Genomic DNA, 16,254 nt, shown 5'->3' with positions numbered 1-16,254 from the left:
TGTATACCTCACAAAATAATGAGAAGGAAAGTGTTTTATAAACTACAAAGTATGATTCAGGTCTGAAGTTCTTAGATTTGCCTTTTTTACCTCTTGGGCTATTTTACTATGGGTAAAAAATCTCTTGTCTAGAATTCCAAAATGGAAAAACATCTGAAAAACAATACCTTTCGTAACTCATTTGGCCACAACACTTGACCTCAGTTGATGTGATTCTATTTATAGACTTTATTTATCCCAGTTATGGTGAATATCATATATGTTTTACTACAGAAATAATGTGTTTGAAAGTGCTGTTCCAGTTACTTCTGGGTGTGACAAGAATACATGAGATATTCTCAAATACATCAGGCCCCAAGCATTTTGCTTAAGGAGTTATGGATTTATATCCTAGGAATAGATCCTAAGCTGTAGTCCTTCAGGTACCATTTTGAGGACTTTTGCCATATTATTATACTACCTGTATTATTATTTGCTTTATATATTTTAACTGACTCATTTTTAACTTTTTTTCAGATGAATCTTTTTAAAAATTCAGTAAAATAAATACCTAAATATACACTAAAAACATTTGTCTGTGCAATACCCCAAATCACCCTGCACGTCACACTGAACACACCTCATGCCTCTGGCCACAGTGATTTCCAACCAGGACAACACATTAGCTCCTGAATAGAACACGAGTGATAAAGGCAACATCATCAAGTTCAGACTCATCTTTAAGGTTCTTAATTATCACGAATATTCAGCAGTTCAATTCCACTGAGTGCCAGTTGCATTCCTGCTGTGAGCCGTGATCTCAATCACACCAGCTGTGAAGGTCGGTTAAGAAAAACCAAAAAAAGCTAGCAGAGATCGATGGCAGGTGAGTCTCCTAAGAGCTTAGGGGTGGGAGGTTCTTTCACTGATATCCTCACGGATTCTCATCTACACCAATTGCACAGGTAGCATTGGCATCATTTAAAAAAATTTTTAATGTTTATTTCTGAGAGAGAGAGAGAGAGATCAGGAGCGCGAGCAAGCAGGGGAGGAGCAGAGAGAGAAGCAGATAGAGAATCCAAAGAGGATCCAGGCTCTGAGCTATCAGTACTGATCCCCACGCAGGGCTCGAACGCACCAACCGCGAGATCACGACCTGAGCCGAAGTCAGATGCCTAACCGACTGATCCACCCAGGCGTCCTACACTGACATTATTTAATACAAAAACTGGGTGCATATGGGTTGAGCGCTTCCTCTGAGATTTCAGAGCAACAGGAAGAGCTGACGACCTAGGGTTTTCCGTGTCACATCGTAGGTGTAAGATTTTTTAAGAGAGTAAAAAAGACTCCAAGGCAAAATGTTCCACAGGAGGAGTTTTATTGCATGCAGCCTCAGGTGAGGTTCCGCGACTCAAGAGAGGGGAGTCGGGGAAGTCGCGCCCGGGTTGGGTGGTGAGGGATTTTATAACCTGTTGGTGGGGGTGGGGAAGCCCAGATAACAGGGGCCGGTCTCTTGACTGGAAAGTCCCAGATGGAAGGTTTCGGTTTCTTGCTTGTTTCTGTTTCCCCGCCAATGTATTGGCGGGAAGGTCAGCCATCTTAAGAAGTGGCGGGAAGGTCGGCCATCTCAAGAAGTCTGCGGTTCTGTGGCGTCTCTGCCCTACCTCTCAGCCGGCCCAACAGTAGGGTCTCTCGCCCACATCCGGTCAGTCCTAGCTGCTCATGGTGTTGCACTTGCCACTTTCTGCCTCTGGTTAATATTCACAAAAGCAGCTGGACATTCATAAAACCAGCCTGCTCTTAGCCTAAAATACTCCCTCAGGGCTTAGCTATTACCCTTTGCCAGTTCAGGAAAAGGCTCTGCAGTGCTTGCACTGTTCTAACAAGGCTTTTAGGGGGTTTGAGAATCTTCAGAATGGACTGAGAAGAATTATGTGCCTGTCTTGGTGTTTTCTACAAAACCAGGGGACTGGAAGTCTGTGGAAACAGGGCAGAGCCAGACATTCCAAGGCCATACATAACAGCATAATTTAGCCTTCTGGTAAACATTTTCTAGAATTGTTTCTAGAATTTCTAGAACAATTCTAGAACAACAAATGTTCCTAGAACAATTTCTAGAAGAATCAAGAATTTCCCAAATTATCTAACCAAGTAAAGTCAGACGTCTCTTTCTCTCTTTTTAAAAAAATTTCAGCATAATTAACCACTAATGGTCCCAGCTTTCGTCTTTTCTCCCCATGGGTAAGGTCATGAAAGGGAAATTATGCTGGGGGTCAGGAGGCCACCTGTGGCCCAGGACCAGTCTACCATCTGTAGACCAGAGGCATGTTTGAAAGAGTTGGCCTGAGTGCAATATGGAAATACAGGTGCTGCAGTCAAATAGACATGCAGCTCTGCCCCTTGGTCAAGTTACTTAACTTTCTCTGAGCCCCTTCTTTCCTCAGCTGTCAAACTGATCTCAAATGTGTTAAGGAGGGTTAAAAAGCAAACTGGATGTGAATACTGAGCACAGCCCTTGTACAAAGTAAAAGGTAAATAAATGGCAGCTGTTGTTGCTAGTGTTAATTTGCATAATCTGGGCCTTTTAAAAAATGTTTACTAATTTTTGAGAGAGAGAGGGAGTGTATGAGTGAGAGAGAGAGAAAAAAAAATGAGAGAGAGAGAGAGGGAGAAAGTGGGGGAGGGGCAGAGAGAGAGGGAGACAGAATCTGAAGCAGGCTCCAGGCTCTGAGCTGTAGCACAGAGCCTGATGTGGGACTCAAACTCACGGACCGAGAGATCATGACCTGAGCTGAAGTCGGATGCTTATCCAACTGAGCCACCCAGGTGTCCTGATAAATGCCACATATTATTCATGTGCCACCTCAGGAGGATTTCTCCGTCTCCAGTAGAAATTCAGTCTAGAAGGAGTGAAAAAGAAGCAAACAAACCATTCCAGGAATCGTATAGCCGAATAATAGAGGTGAAAACAAAGTACAAAGTATCCCAAGGCATGTGGGGTCAGCCTGCTTGGTGACACAGAAAGACAAGGTGTTCCCCAGGGGCGCCTGGGTGGCTCAGTCAGTTGAACGTCCAACTCTTGATTTCAGCTCAGGTCATGACCCCACAGTCATAGGACTGAGTCCCACATTGGGCTCCATGCTGAGCATAGAGCCTGATTAAGATTCTCTCTCTCCCTTTCTCTGTCCTTCTCCTCTGCTTACACCACACACTCTCTCTCTAAGGTCTTCTTCCACCTGCACGTTTTGCAGGTAGACAAGTGGGCGGAGTGTAGAGGTTAATGGATAGATAGAAGTCACAGAAGCAGAATGAATAACATGGCAAAGCAGGGAGATGTGAGAGAGCCCCTGGCCCATGTGAGGAGCCACAGGGGTTCTTCATGTGGCTGGAAGGCAGGGAGCGAGATTTCGAGGGATAGCGGAAACATGTCTTCTCAACTGTGCAAGATTACAGACATGCTTGCCTTCCGCAGAGAAGAAAAGCCATTTGAAGTTCCTGGCATTAAAAAGCATCAACAAATCTCTAGGCTTTACTCTGACTTGGTATTTTTCTGACTTTTCCTAATCTGAAAATACACTGGCATCCTCCACCAAATCCCAAATAGATGCTAAATACAGTCGGTTCTACCAGAAGGTGTTTTACTTGTCTTAAACTCTCTGCTGTAGGTGGTTTGGCCTCATTGTGTGCTGCATTGGGCTGTAAGATCCTCGAGAGAAGATACCCCGTCTTACCCTCTTTGGGGTCCCCACTGCACAGCCCTCCATCTTCAATGCCCTTTGGGGCTCCAAGTCCCTCTCATAATTTAGCCCCAAATCCACTGGATTTCTCTCCTCATTTGATCTCATGTCCACTCCAAACCTAAATTCTTTCATTTCCTTAGTCTTCAGAAAAAGGGGGTCCTTTCTTTCCTGGGCCCCGAATTCACCCACACTCCACTTCAGTTTCAGGTCCAGATACATGCTTTCGGTTTGCACACTGGTCAGCTCAGGTCACTAAGCATCTGGCAATAGGCGCTTCGCTCAATCTGTCATCACATCTCGATTGTCATCTCCATTGCTGATTCTCCCTGTTTTGGAGAGTCACTGAATTTTAGGGCTGGAAGGAATTTTTGAGACATCCAGGATAGCTTTCCTCGATTCACTTTTTTTTTTTTAATTTAATAGATTTCTTGAACATATACATTGCTATATCCTTCATATGGATTCTCTTTATTGCCAACCTTATAAGGAAGGGATTATTATTCCTGCCCTCCAGATTAGAAAACCAAAGCTCAGAGAAGCTAAATTTGCTCAATGTTACCTAAGTAATAGAGCCAAGACTCAAGCACAAGTCTGTTGGTCCCAAACCGAATGCTCTTTCATTCTTCTATACTACCAGCTAGAGAATATCTACCTTATATGGACTCTGCAGCCCCTTTCACTGGATCCATTTACCTATCCTCTCTCTCATCCTAGTATTTCCAACAGACCCTCAGCTTTCACTCTTTACAACTCTACCTTCTACCTTCCTTTACCTCTGATTTGATTCAGTCCTGAAGTTTCCTTTCCTGAAAGGAAAGTTATGCTCAACAACATTAGCATGAAAAATGCAACCAGAATCTTACTCTTGAAGGTCCTATGTGCTGTCCTTACTAAAGCAATGAAAATTTTCAAGATGCCACACTCACATTTTGTATTGTATACCTATGCTCATATTCCTAGTGAAACTATTTTGAATCACCCATGAATTGGAAGAGGAGAATATTAAGAGGAGAATTTTTTACACGTGGACCTAGGTGTCATTATTTTATTCCTTTATTTGTACAACAGGGCAGCTTCTGATCGATGACCTCCAGTGGGTGGGTTAGGAAACTAAAACTAACTCCTTTGAGTAAAGGTGCTTTGTGAACTGCATCAGACTGGATACTCGTTGGGCACTACCAAGATCATAATTCCGTCTGGTCCCCGATGGTCCTGGGAGTGCCAAAAGTGGCCTGACTGCCCTGCACACCCAGAATTTTCCTTGGGACTGTGCAGCAAAAGCTGCTATCAGGATTTGATTTCTACTTGTAATCTACCAATGGGCAGAGCCAGTGTTAAAGCAGTGCATGTATACTTCTCTTTCCTTCCTTCTTTCCACCTTTCCCTTCTATCATCCAATCTTGCCTTTGGGATCTAAATGCAAAATTTCCATTCTTCCAGATCCATTCCAACCTAGTATTCTTTCATCTTTCACTGGCAATACCACTCCTGCAGCATTGGGATGCTACCGATTTCAATATCTATTCTTTTTTTTCTTCAGCTTTGGTGTAATTTTGAGAAATAAATTCTTGAGAGCAGAGGGAGATGGGCTATTTTTATTTGAAGCAAAATCCATCACTGGAACTGCTATCTGAGGTAAAGAAAAAGACTTTTGGAGAACAAGGCACTCGACGATTCCCATAGCAACAAGGGACTTAGGCATTGCTTCATGGCCCAATAGATGTTTATGGAAATGCCAACACCTACAAAAGGATTACGAAGCAAAGAGCATAGGATTTAGAGGCCTGGATAACAGAGAACCACCTCTGTTATTCATTGTATGTGACCTTGCAGTTCCCAGAATTCAAGTTCCTTGTCTATGACACAGGAGAAGGAATACCTGTGTCTTCAAGGCTGTTGTATTGGCCCAGTAAGATAACCCCTATGAAATTTCTCTGTCAACTAGAGAGCTCTAGATAAGTTATAATCACTCTTTTTGGGTAGATAATGCTGAGGTTTACAGGTGACTGCAACCAAAGATGAATGATCAAGTAAGGCGCACACACACACACCAGGGCTCCTGGAACATGTACAGGGCGGGTGAAATTCATAAGCCATAGCAAGTGTGTGAACCCGTTTCTGGTTGCATTTGAACAGTATACAAGGATCTAACGGGGCCAAACTTCAGGCAGTGGAAAAGAAACCTCAGTCTGTGGGCTGTGTTTTGTTGTTGCTATTGTTGCTTATTTATTTATTTTGAGAGGAGAAGGGAAGGGGCAGAGAGAGGGAGACAGAGAGAGAATCCCAAGCAGGCTCAGTGCTGTCAGTGCAGAGCCCGACGCAGGGCTGGAGCTCAAGAACCTGGGAGATCATGACCTGAACCAAAACAAGTGTTGGCTTAAGCAACTGAGCCACCCAAGCACCCCAACGGTAGGGCTTTTAAGTTGCACAACTGAGAGAATACAGGCCCCTCACGTGGTGTAACCCACGGCTAGGGTCCCAACTTGTGGTGCCAGCTACCGTGTGGCAGAACCTTGGCTCTGTCCCCATGTCTCTGCCTCAGCATTCACTACTGGGTGAAACCGGGCTGTCCCAGCTACACTGCCATGTCAGGGTTCTAACATAAGTTGGTTTGCATGTCTTAGACTTTCAGCTGTGGCTGGTATCTAGGGGCTTTTTCAGAGGCTAGCCTAGAACGAATCAGTCTTGGGTAAGTTAGCCCTTACTTTTTCATAGATTTTTTTTTTCAATTTGAGTTCTAAACATTTTGAGACATAACTAAGACAAGCAGTTGAAGATGAAACTAGGCTTACTGGTGACAGAGAGGAGGGTGGAAATATGGGTTAGGTGTAGAGCAATAATGAGCTGGCCAATGCTGCAGCCCAGACTTAGGCAGACCTGCTACCAAGTCACAGGCATCTTTTGTAAACCATGGGCCTTTCCTGGCAGCAGAAAAATGTTTTCTGATAATCTCTGCAGGGAGGCAGATCCCAAAGGAAACCCAGTAAGTGACAGATTCCCCCCAGTCCAATCATCATAAGTAAAATATGGTAGATACACAAAACTCACGTGAGGGGAAGAGTCCAGTTAGTAACTGAGAGAGGCTAAAATTGTTAAAATAGAAGGCCAATGAAGAAATAAATGCCATGAGATGAAGTATCTTCTCTTAATTGATTTTGAAGAACCCAGTGAACTATAGTCAGTCCTATTTCACATGAGAAAGGAGGTGTGTCTGGAGTTTTCCATTAAATGGAAGTCCCATTTCATCCCCATGGATGTTTAGTACAATGTAAGATAACGGCTATCCAAGTGACAAAGCCATTTCCCATGCCAATTCTCATTCAATCTTAAAACAAACCTGCGCAGTGATAACAATAGTGTCTAGAACTCAATTTGCAGACCTGTCTAGGATCAAACAGCTAGTACACAAAAGACTTGGGACTCAGACTTAAATATTATTTCAGTGAAGCTACAATAGTTTCATAGTACCTCATCAGTTTTAAACAACATGCAAGATGGCACAAAAACAGACACACAGACCAATGGAATAGAATAGAGAACTCAGAATTGGACCCATAAATGTATGGCCAACTAATCTTTGACAAAGCAGGAAAGAGTATCCAATGGAAAAAAGACAGCCTCTTTAACAGATGGTGCTGGGAGAACTGGACAGCAATGTGCAGAAGAATAAAACTAGATCACTTTCTCACACCATACACAAAAATAAACTTAAAATGGATAAAGGACCTGAATGTGAGACAGGAAACCATCAACACCCTAGAGGAGAAAGCAGGAAGCAACCTCCTTAACCTCAACCGCAGCAATTTCTTACTTGACACGTCCCCTAAGGCAAGGGAATCAAGAGCAAAAATGAACCACTGGGACCTCATCAAGATAAAAAGCTTCTGCACGGCAAAGGAAACAATCCATAAAACTAATGGACAATTGACGGAATGGGAAAAGATAGTTGCAAATGACATATCAGATAAAGGGCTAGTATCCAAAATCTATAAGGAACTCACCAAACTCCACACCTGAAAAACAAATAATCCAGTGAAGAAATGGGCAGAAGACATGGACACTTCTCCAAAGAGGACATCCGGATGGTCAACAGACACATGAAACGATGCTCAGCGTCCCTCATCATCAGGGAAACACAAGTCAAAGCCACACTGAGATACCACCTCACACCGGTCAGAGTGGCTAAAATGAACAAATCAGGAGACTACAGATGCTGGCGAGGATGAGGAGAAACGGGCACCCTCCTACACTGTTGGTGGGAATGTAAACTGGTGCAGCCCCTCTGGAAAACAGTGTGGAGGTTCCTCAAAAAGTTAACAATAGAACTACCCTACGACCCAGCAATAGTACTGCTAGGAATGTATCCAAGGGATACAGGAGTGCTGATGCATAGGGGCACATGTACCCCAATGTTCATAGCAGCACTTTCAACGATAGCCAAAACATGGAAAGAGCCTAAATANAACTGAGGGCTGATGGGGATGGGGGAGAGGGGAAAGGGGGTGGTGGGCATGGAGGAGGGCACTTGTTGGGATGAGCACTGGGTGTTATATAGTAACCAATTTGAAAATAAACTATGAAAGAAAAGAAATAAACAACATGCAAGAAAAATATGGGGAGGCTCCAAATCACTGCACTTCAGTGCAGTTATTTCAGGGGTAGTAGTGCCACAAATAACTGCAAAGCCATGTGTTTGATCTGAGTTATCTTTTCGTTGCTTGACTTCATCAAAGTTGTGTCTGATGGACTGAGATTCCAACACTTAAAGTCACACTACAAATGTACAAAGAGAGAGAAAGTGTAATGTTTTCACTTTCCCATTATTCCTTGGTTCAAATATATTCAACAGATTCCTTTTTTTCTTTTTTGAAATAGTTAACCACCAAATTAAAGGCCAGAGAGAGTCCTAAAAACCGCTGTCTTCACAACAACCATTTACTGAGCACCTTCTATATGCCAAGCATTTCACCAGGTATTATAAATATATAATTTCAATGCTTACAACCATAAAGAGAAATATTGTCCCAATTTTATAAACGGGAATACCCTGAGACTTCAGAGAGGCTAATCCTCATGTGTCAGTTCCCATGGCTAGGAGGTCATTGGCTTAGAACTGCTGGTTTCCAAATGACAAACAATATTCACATGACTTCAGAAAAGTAAAGGACTTTCGCTATGAAAGCAGATCTTCCCCTATGACAATGGCCAGGGCTACTCACAGCAACCACTCCCCCTCAAAGTCTCAGAGGCTCAGAGGCTGAAGGCTTAAAAAATGCACTGAAAATGGGTGAATAGTTTTAATCTAATCCATGTCTTCTTAATGAGTTTGCAACTCTCTTAAGAAGTCTTCAGAAGTTCAAAATTGATACAGAGATTTAAAAAACACACTCAGGTAGAAAGATGGATAACCTATAATACCAAGGACACAATAATACAGATATACTCTTTGCCTAGGTGTTGAGGCATCACACAACAGATGTGAAACAATGTGTCGATGGTGTCCACAGGGAGCCATGGAATCACAAAAGATTTAACTCTCTGATTTAAACCGAATTAATGTCCTGCCCTTTCAGATTGCTATAATTCATTTATATTTTTCCTGAATTGGAATGATGCCCTATTTTTATTTAAAAGGTTACTGACATTCTTACTGCAGCGAAGATTAACCATTCTGAATAGTGTCAAACTGACTGACTTTATTGCCCAATATGTGGAATTATATAAAAGCAAAAAATTATAATATAAAGCATTACAAGAACTTAACAGCAACACCGTGACCCATGTGGGTCATGCACTTAGATTCACAGAACTCTACAGCTTGCAGAGTACCTAAAGGTTCTCCATCTCCCTGATAGCAGATGATCCTCAAGGGACTTAGATTTCATGATTCTTTTGAGCCACTTCCCTCATAATCTGGTTCATTACTAGACACCATGTACATAATGGTAAGAGTGAGTGCAGAAACCATTTTTTTTTTTGGAACTGCATTTTAAATTTCTGAATTTTGCAGAGACAAAGAGAAAAGCTGAGTCTTAAATTAGTAAGTGAAACTATTTATTAGCCGTCTGAGGGGGAAGAATACTGCAGGAAGATATAATTATAAAACCTGAATGTAGCTGGGATCCAGCTTAGAGTTTTCAGCCTGTTTATAAAACATGCCAAATATCAGATGGCATGCAAAGGGTAATGTGTTAATAGCAGACAGACAAAACACTGGCTACAATTTCCAGGAAAGACTAAAGATTTGGACTAAGTTTTTGGCAGAACCGCTTGACAACATACTTTTTCTCTCAAAATCCAACTGCTTAGAAATAGAAAGGACTTGAAATAAATGAGGAAAGTTTATTTTTAAGCACCTTAAGCATTGTTCTTTTTAAGTGTTTCATTCTCTACACAGAGAAATATAAATATGAAAAGGAGGATACCAAACAGAGAATGTTTGCTGTGTAAATTTAAAACCTCTAAGTTATCTACCCCTCTATCCAATTGCCTAACATAATGCAATCCTATAAAATTCGAAGAAAAAAAGAAGTCTACAATATGGAATCAGAAGAGTTGTATTTACATAAAGGTCTAGCTTCTCAAAGAGCTTTGCAACATGTTCTCATATATAAAATTGGGGGTTCTATTACCTCTCCTGCTTTTTCAAAAAAATTGCTGATTATTAAGAAATTCTATTGACTCATCAATGGCCACTATCTGCTTTTGCCTGCTCTGGAGATTATGATTTTATTATATTTTATTTATTTTATTTGAGAGAGAGAGAGAGTAGCATGAACTAGGGAGGGAGGGAGAGAGAGAGAGAGAGGTGGGGAGGGAGAGAATCATAAGCAGGCTCCATGCTCATCGCAGAGCCCAATGCACTCGATCCCACAGCTCTGGGATTATGACCTGAGCTGAAATCAAGAGTTGGATGCTCAGCTGACTGAGCCACCCAGGCGCCCCTGGAGATTATGATTTTAAATGCTTTGTAATATACCTTTTCTACCCTACTACTGCAATGATGTAGTTTCAACTTAAGCTTTTTCCCACTTACCTTTTATTTCTCTTAGCATCCAGGAAAAAGTCAACACATACTACACAGTGTGCAATGGTCTGTGATAGTTGCAAAGAAAAACATGAAGATAAATAAGATCTGATTCCTACCTTCAAGGAACATATGACATAATAGAAAGGATATAGGCACACAAAAAATGCCTGCAATCATAAGGCATCATCATGACAATAATGGTCTCTAATGAACAATGCCTTCCTGTGTCCATGCCCCTTTGCAGTAAGACAATGGCCATTTCTCCCACTAAAAGGATAGAGTCAGCTTCTCCATCCCTTTGAATTTGGGCTGGTTTTGTAACTGGTCTTGACCAAGGGAAGGCGGCAAGAGCTGCATGGCATGAAGTCTGGAGTGCAGGCATTAGGAGACCTCAGGACTTCTACTTTTACTCCTTGGAACCCAACTGTCATGTAAAGATCTGGCTAGATTAAGAAATGATGAGAAACCATGTGATGAGAGAGGTGCTAGTCTTCCATCCATCTATGCCCAAACCATCTTAAATCCCCCAGCTTCAGCCAACTCACCAGCCGACCGCAGCCACACGACTGAACCTAGGCAAGACCAGCAGAGAAACTGCCCAGCCAACACACAGAAATGAGAAAAAGTAAATTGATTGTTTTCAGCCACTAAGTTGTGGAATAACGGATAACTGAGAGGTCTGATAAGTACTATAATGGATATAAAAACTGATTTGGGAACAAGGAAGAGTTAGAAATTATTTCTGCTCAGAGGATGTGGGGAGAAAGTTAAAAACAATTTTAAGCAGAAATGACTTTTAATGTTTTTCCTTTTGGGGGGGTATTTTTAATACATCTTTATTGCAAATATTTCAAGTGTAAAGTTTGGTGAGCCTTGGCATATGTCATCACAATAAACAAGATAAAGAATGCATCCATCACCCACTAGGTTCCTTGTGACCCTTTTATAATCCTGGCCATCCACCCTCCCTGCCCTTCCTCCATCCTCAGGCAACCAGGTGTTTTCTAACACTACAGACTAGTTCGCATCTTCTAGAATTTTATATACAGTAAATGGGATCATACAATGTGTATGCTTTTCTATCAGCAGAATTATTTTGGGATACATCCAAGTCGCTGCACAAATCAATACCTTTTCATTGCTGATGTGTATCAAATTATATGGACACACACAATTTGTTTATCCCTTTTCTGTTGATGAACATTTGCATTGCTTCTATTTGGAGGCTACTGCAAATAAAGTTGCTATATACTTTAGTGCTAAGTCTTTGGGCATATGCATTCATTTCTCTTGCATAAACACCTTGGGTGAAATGGCTAAGTCATACAACAGGTATGTGTTTAACTTTTTAAGAAACTGCTATGTTGATTTAAGACACTTGATTTCTAAAGTGGTTGTACCATTTTACATCCATACCAGCAGTATTATGCTCCAGTTGTCTCACATCCTCAAGACCTGATAGGGTTTTTTTTTTTTTTTCCCATTTTAACCATTCTAGTGAGAATGGTTTTAATTTGTATTTTCATGGCTAATGACCTTGAGCATTTTTTCATGCGCTAATATGCAATCTATATATCATGAACGGATGTTTGTTTTACTGGATTTTGTCTTTTTTTTTCTTTTTGCATCTATTGAGATGATCACGGAGAGAAATTGGGTCCTTAAATACCTATAGTTTTCCTTCTTCCTCTCGTTCTCTATTTCCTCTGAGACTCCAACTACACATTTTTAAAGGCTTTTTTCATTGTGCCCACTTGCCTCCAAAGACTGTCTGTTCCATTACCCTCTTCTTCCTGTGCTCCAGTGTGTATTCTTTCCTATTGACCTATCTTGCAGGTCATAAATTATGTTTTTTGCTTTGTGAATCCACTGTTACATCTGTCTAATGTGTTCTTAATTTCAGATAGCATAGGCAGTTATAGAATGTCCATTGGATTAATTTTTATAGAATAACTTCCTGATGAAACTCTCTCTAGGCCTTTTCATTTTTTCCCCATGTCTCAAACAAAAACAACATAGTTATTACTATGCTGTATACCTAAAGTTAATATAAAGTGTACATCAACTGTACTGAAATTACAATTTAAAAAAGAATGAAAAATACAGTATTTTGGAATTCATGTCAGCTAACTTTGCTCTCTGGATTATCTGTGGGTCTATATTTTTGTATCTCTTTTTTCCTCTCAGTTTTTGGTCATATGGTCCTATCTTTTGGTATGTCTAATAATCTTCAGTTAATTTCCAGGTGTTATACATAAACATTTTACAGGCTTCTGGTGATCTCTTCCTCCAGAGAGGTTCATCCTTTCTTTTGCAAGGACAATATAGAGAGGTCACCTTAATCCAATTAGGAATCATGATAAACCAAGGCAGAGTTGCAAACCTTGGTATAAAGCTCTTCCCACACTTGATCGGCCCTGACTTTCAGAATTTTCTAATAACTTAGGCTGTTCCTCAGATCCCCTTCTTCTAGCAGTCTTGAATTTAATTTTTGTTTCATAAGGGTCTCTGCTTAATTTTGTCTTCTGTCCTAAATAGCTCTACAATTTTGCAACTTTTCTGAGAAAATTTCACATGCTTGAGGCTTCTGTTTATCTCTACCAAAAGCTTTCCTGCTTTCTGTCCCCTAGAAGCAAGCCTTAAAATATATAAAACCAAAATTATCAGCCTCCTGGGCAACCAGAATTGACAAATGCCACTAAGCTAAAAGCAGCTTCTAAAGTCAGTTCACTTCTAAAATGTTCACTCCTCTTTGGAGTCGTGAGTAGCAGGTTTCCACTGCTTTCAAATAGATGAGCTGCGATATGGTAGTGGTGGATTTAGTAATTTCTAGGAACTAGTGACAGTTGTGTTGTTTATTCTTTCCCTTTCTGAAGTGATTATTGCATTCTGGGTGTATAAGGGCAGATACTTTTTCATGTGTAGGATATCTGATACCAGTAAGCCAGTTTAAAACTTTATAGAGAGAATAGTATATTCCCAGAGTTGAATGCAGTCACTGCATGGAAACTTGAGCCTATTCCATTATGGATGCGTATCTTCCACTAAGAAAAAGGTGAGGCGTGAATACCTGGTAGCTAAAATGGTAGATTGTGATACACAGCTAGTTTTTCCCCCGAAAACATCTTTCCCTTCTTCCAATTTCTGGCTACACATTTGGCCATACAAATGGAGAGATTTATACTGAGTTCTTTCAGCTCAGTGTTCTTATGATGGTTTGATACTGAGTAGATGTGTCATGTGGCAACTGAATTCATGCCCTTTTCTTTTTAGTTCCTTCCTCCTGGATAGACTGCAGACATGATAGCTGGAGCTGAAGCAGCCATTTTGGATCATGAAGTGACTTTGAGAACAAATACTAATTACATGATGAAGCAGAAGGATGGGAATTTAGGCTTAGTTGCTTTGTGGAGCAACATACCCTTAGACTAGCCTGGACCGCATACCACAATAATTTTCTATAAGAGAATAAATCTCCATTTTGTTTCAGCTATTATTTTGGGGTTTTGTTACTTACAGCTAAACCTAATCTAAATTAGTTAGGAAAGTTCAGGACAGCAGTTCTCAAAGTGTGAAAAGTGTGGTCTGCAGATTCCTAGGGAGTCTGTGAGGTCAAAACTATTTTCATAATATGTGAAGACCTTATTTACCCTTTTTACTGTAGTGACATGTTCACTGATGTCCAAAAGCCATGGTTGGTAAAAGCACTAGCATTAGAATAAAGGCGCTATTAGTCACTGTATTCTTCATTGCCATGCACTTGCAGTTGGGGTGAGAGGCGGGGGTGGGGAAGAAAAGCTTCACTCAGTGTCCTTCAGAAAGCAGTCAAAATTATTTAAATCTTGACTGTTGAGTAAATGTCTTTTTAACATTCTGTATGAAATGGCAAATGTACACAAAGTACTTCTGGGGATACCAAAATATGATGGTTTTGTCCTAAAAAAAAGCAATTATAGGATCGTTTTTGAGTTGTGAGATAAACGGGTTATTCAGATGTGCATTATTTGGCAGATCGTATTTTCTCAAACATGAAAAAGTGAACTGTCACTTCAAGGGAAACTAATGGTATGTGTTCCCAACGACAAAATTTAAGAAATCAGAATTTTGGGAAATCTGTATCTGCCATCGGAACTTGACAGCCTCTCAATATTTAAGAGTTTTTTTTTTTTAAATAAGAGCACTGATTTAAAATTTTTTTAAACATGACTTTTAAAATTTTATGTGGGAAATGTATTAACATTTGGAAGATCTGCATAATTCAGTGAGCCAGTAATTTCCAAAGACCGAATGCATGGTGTTATAAGACCATGCATGGGAAAAATGTTCAAAGTGCAAGGTAGACCAACAGGTTTTAATGTAACCTGACGCAAAATTTCATTGATATGGTTTTGAATTCTACAGTGTACTGAACTGTTTAGAAATAACCCTTGTACAATTTCAGTAGTGTCCAAGAATAAATCTACAGTCATATAAATAGGTTATTAAAACATTCCTTTTTCCAACTGTGTCTGTGTGAGGCAAAATTTTCTTCATGTACTTCAAACAAAACAAATATCAAACAGACTGAATGCAGAAACAAATATGAAAATCCAGCTGTCTTCTATTAAGCCAGACATTGAAGAGATTTGCAAAAATCATAAAACAATGCTACTCTTCTCACTGAATTATACTTCTAGAAAATAATCTTCTGGGGCACCTGGGAGGCTCAATCAGTTAAGCGTCTGACTTTGGCTCAGGTCATGATCTCAACAGTTGGTGGGTTTGAGTCTCGCATTGGGCTCTGTGCTGACAGCTCAGAGCCTGAAGCCTGTTTCAGATTCTGTGTCTCCCTCTCTATGACCCTCCCCTGCCATGCTGTCTCTCTCTCTCAAAAAGAAAGAAAACATTAAAAAACATTAGAAAATAATCTTCATGTGTATCATTTATGTTAACATAATGTTGGTTATTTTAAGATAAATTAGTAAATATTTTTGTAATTTGTCAGCTTTAATGCTAATGCAGTAAATATTTTTATTTTTTTTAAATGTTTTTATTTATTTCTGAGAGACAGTGTGAGCAGAGGAGGGTCAGGGAGAGAGGGAGATACAGAATCTGAAGCAGGCTCCAGGCTGTGAGCTAGCTGTCAGCACAGAGCCTGATGCGGGGCTTGAACCCATGAACCATGAGATCATGACCTGAGCTGAAGTCGGACGCTTAACCGACTGAGCCACCCAGGCGCCCCTGCAGTAAATATTTTTATAACCTTCATAAACAAGAGCTCTTTGAGGACCTCAATATTTTTTTTCAGAATGTAAAGGAGTCTTGAGGCCAAAAGTTTAAAATCTTTGGTTTGTGATACTGAAAGAATCTGAGATCCAATTACAAAACTATTCTCTGTGAAGGGCACCTGGGTGGCTCAGTCAGTTAAATGTCTGACTCTTGATTTTGGCTCAAGTCATGATCTCACAGTTTACAAGTTTGAGCCCCACATCGGGCTCTGCGCTGTCAGTGTGGAGACTGCTCGGG

The sequence above is a fragment of the Crocuta crocuta genome, unplaced genomic scaffold (assembly GCF_008692635.1).
Source record: "Crocuta crocuta isolate KB4526 unplaced genomic scaffold, BGI_CrCroc_1.0 scaffold260, whole genome shotgun sequence".
In the NCBI taxonomy this organism is placed as follows: domain Eukaryota; kingdom Metazoa; phylum Chordata; class Mammalia; order Carnivora; family Hyaenidae; genus Crocuta; species Crocuta crocuta.
The sequence above is the reverse complement of the archived record's forward strand: the minus strand, read 5'-3'. Positions refer to the sequence as shown.